At 44.0% G+C, this 4,115-nt stretch overlaps 1 pseudogene; it reads right to left on the bottom strand.

Moving 5' to 3' along the window:
- Positions 1-248: 248 nt before the first annotated feature.
- On the bottom strand, positions 249-3,852 carry LOC144115627 (uncharacterized; annotated as a pseudogene).
- Between the last annotated feature and the right edge of the window lie 263 nt (positions 3,853-4,115).

Here is a 4,115-nt window from a genome sequence, read left to right as displayed (position 1 = left end):
TGCCCTTATCCATGTTCTTAATCGCAGTTGACAAACATCGTCAACTGCGATTAAAAGCATGGATAATGGCAGAGGCTATATAAACGCTCTTCCTTGAATAAATCCCTTTGAAAGTGCAGCGCTCGTCCTATTCCCTTACTCGTCCGTGTTGCCATTTTGCGCTCTCATGTCTTTCACAGATATGTTTATTAGAGAGTACAAGCATTCAGGAAACTTTCAGAGGTGTGCAACACAAGGAGTCAGAACAGTCAAGATTTCAAAGTGTTAAGCTTCCGTTTTTGAGCAACGTTTGCTTGCACAAGACTGTTGTTCCTATTTTTACAATAGTTTTTCAGCAGAATGTTTGTTGCAGCGCTAAAAATGTAATGCATGACCAAGTGAGGACTATGACCGCTTTCACATTAGTCGAAACTGTCACCGTCTTCTATCAGGTTGGTAGACAGTGTGAAAAGGACTTGCCTTTGGTTCGCTAGAGAATGGAAATGCACAGCATACTTTTCACTTCGCAGCTTGTCCACGACGATTTCAGCAGTCATTACAGCATTAACAACTGGAGGTTGGGAGAACTTGAGCCCTCCTCGATTTATGTTTGCTATAATTTCAGCATTCTCAATTATGATGTCTTCATCTTCTACCAAATTTGCTCTGCAAGCAGTGCATGCAAGTTTCTTAAGTGCTGCATGGGCGCAGTATCCGGCCACGTACGTTATAGCTGACAGTTTTTGTGCCTTCATTTCCAAGTCCTTGTGATTTACTTCAATGTTGAACTTCTGTAGAATCGCCTGATCAATGCTGACAGCAGGTGCCCCTGAATACATGTCTGGAAGCGCCAGGGCTCTTTGTAGGAGAAGCTTTCGTTTGGATTCGAACACTTCTGGTACTGCGACCCGGAAAACTGCCTATACTTGCCAAATCTTTCCTCCAAGCAGTCTGTCTGGAACTTCCCCAGAAGTATGTAGTCAAATCCAAGGTCTTCAAGGCAATAGTTTATTATCTTGACCAAGGCTCCCGTAGTAAGACGCAAGGCACTGTGGGTCTCCCGAGTGAGAATTTCATTGTCAAACTTCAAACTCTCCCATAGGTCAAGCCACTGCATGATGGTTTGAAGGAATTCAACTTGTGGACACAGCTTTTCTGCAGTGGGAGTCTGCAGGTCATCACGAAGCCGGCGTTCATTGCTGGGCGAATTCACATTAACAATCCTCCACCAGGTTTCGACAACCTTTAAAATTCCGCTGTTCCAGCTGCATGCTGCAGTGCATAGCGTTGACCGCATGTTTCTAGAGCAGCTATGGTTGATAGGTTGAACACTTTCAGTGCAAGCTTCAAATTTTTCCTTTCCATATTAGATGGATTGAGGGCCTTTACTGACAGTGTTGGAGCAGCCTTGATAAGTTCAAGTTCGTCTTTATTTACACCAGGACGATGTAGGCAGGCCCGGACGGAAAAGTGAGAAAAAAATCACTTGAAGGAGTCCGGGCCACCCTCTACAAGGCAAAATACAACGAAGACAACAGAGCGTGGTTAACAATGACAGGGTAGAAGAAAAATTAAGAGGCACTGCGAGCATATATTGTTAAAAGACAAAGAAAAGAACACATACGCCCAAAACACGTACGCTTTTTATAATATGACAAACTGATTGATAAAATTACAATCAAGTACCCATAATTGAAAAAAAAATGCTTGCAAATGTTAGCACATTTATCAACAGGACTGAAAGTCACCGCTTGAAAGCGAAAAGAATGTCACGCGGCCTACTTTTTTCCACAGATATGCCTCTACTCAGCAACTTATTTAATACATGTGGAACTGAAAAGCGTAGCATAGAACGTCCGTATTCTGTACGACTGAAGGGAATGCACCAGTATGACTGATTTCGAAATGCATATAGGTGGTCTTCTTCTTTTAGGTGAAGATCACGGAGGGTCTTGAACTAAGCAGTGATAATTTTTGGGGTGGAGTTCAAATTCATAAGTGAAGGAAAAAACACGCATGTTCCATGGGTTTTTTTGGCTGATCCAATTGTTCCGAATACATTTCAACAAGTGAACAGGGTCAATAACGAAAAAAAGAGGACGAGTGGGATCTGATGTGTGAGGTTAGGAGCTGCTGACTTTTGATGACAATCCAAAGAGAGACATTGTTTTTGCGGTTGATAGAGTTGTTGTCTGTGATGACTGCAATGATGCGAAGCTCAACCTTTTCAAGCTCATTTATGATGCTGCGGAGCACAGCGTTCAGCTGTTGAGCATTGATTTGTTCAACTGGCAAAATGTGAACAACACTTTTTTGTGATGACAGGAGGCTTTGAATCATAAAGACATGAGCTGTCTTTGCTGCCTTTGAAGTATTGCTGGCAGTGCTGACAATCGTGGCACCCTTATAATCAAAATACGCCTGTAGATGGATCTCATCCATCATGAGAACCACTGATTTCTCATGGTCCTTCATTGCTCTCGCGATCTTCTTGGCATAAAGCAGGAAAGAAGCATCCTGCTGCTCAGCTGCTGGATTTATAACATATGCATTGCATACACGCTTGATCGTGGACTCATGCGGCAATGTGAGACCTCCGTAGTTACGCAAGTACCTATAAGCATGAGGAGAGATGGTAAATAGAAGGCTAGAAAATACCAACATCTCTGAAGAGTCGCGGGGTGACTTGATTAAGAGGAGAAAGACTTCTTCCTTTAAAAATGTCAAAGCATCTTGTCGATCTTCGTCTTGCATTTCTTGATTTGTTGCGTCTTCAAGAAGAGATAGCACGAGCTTCAATATGCCACCTGCCTTGTCTTCAGGTTTGCGGAAGGCAGGAGCCTTATCAGAGCTCTCAAAGGCATCCAACAGACCTGTCAAGCACCGAATATCATTCACAGTTTTTAGAATGATCTCCACGCCATCAAGTTTGGTGACCTCGACATCATGAAAATACAGCTATAGTGAGAGGTCCTTGGTGACTTTAACTGACTTTTTGACTGCTGGGGCACCATCGACACTCAGATTGAGGAGTATAAAGTCATGCTGGGAAACCACCGTCCAGAATTTGGAAACCTTGATACATGGTATGCATTCCAACACCGCCTGCAAGTTGTCAATTTTGTTTCTGTCCTCTTCCGCCTGGTGTGCTTCAATAGACAAGTTGATGGCATCTTGTAACGCAGCTGCCTCTCGGCGCGCCCTCTTTTCATCTCGGGCCTCTCGAGGCGTGCTTGCATTTGGGGCAGAAAGATATGCCGGGCAGTCTGGAAGTATGCTTGGAACAGCATCAGGTCGTAGCCGTACGAGCTTCAGCGCCACTTCAATTACTTTTCCGGTCTTTGTATCCGTGTAGCTTGTTATATTTACCATGTCGGACGGTTTAAAGTGACGCTCGCAGACCTGGGATACGAAAAAAAAGACAGTAAAATCTCTAGAACCTGAAGTTAAAAAATCAGACAGGTACATGACTGTACGAGAGAAATTTCTATTAATGTCATGTGAACTGAATGTCAGCAACTTTACCGATTTACCCCGTTCAAAAGAGGCAAACTACGGAATTATCTCGCAACATGCTGTCCGCAGCGTTTTCAATGCAACTGAGGGAGGAGTAACAACGACAGTTAAAGGAATGTTTCCTTACCACCGACCGCTTTCCTGGAGTGAAGTCCGCTCCGTGGATAGCTCTAATTCATTGAGCTCTTTTTGCTTGGTTTGAAGGGAAGGTGAAGACTCGCACACACTCACCACCATCATAGTTCCCGCGGCACCGCGGTACGCAGCAATGCCCAGGCATTATCACAGCCTGCACACTGGACACACACCTCCCAGCACCGACGTACTTCCTCGTCGTTACCGTACCGGTACTAACTCTGAAACAGTGTTGAGTTTCGTGACACACGCTGCACGAACAAAAAAGAAACGCAGAAATGCGAACACGTGCAATAATAATTCGTGACACACGCTGCACGAACAAAAAAGAAACGCAAAAATGCGAACACGTGCAACTAACTACATACACGAAATGAAGGAACCACTGATGTTTACCGCAGTGCCAACGCATTTTCCTGTCGAGCACTCTGTATGAAAACGAAAAAGTATAACAAAACCACGTACAAAAAACAATATTACCTTCC

This window comes from Amblyomma americanum, chromosome 1 (assembly GCF_052857255.1).
Source record: "Amblyomma americanum isolate KBUSLIRL-KWMA chromosome 1, ASM5285725v1, whole genome shotgun sequence".
Classification (NCBI taxonomy): domain Eukaryota; kingdom Metazoa; phylum Arthropoda; class Arachnida; order Ixodida; family Ixodidae; genus Amblyomma; species Amblyomma americanum.
The sequence above is the reverse complement of the archived record's forward strand: the minus strand, read 5'-3'. Positions and strand labels throughout refer to the sequence as shown.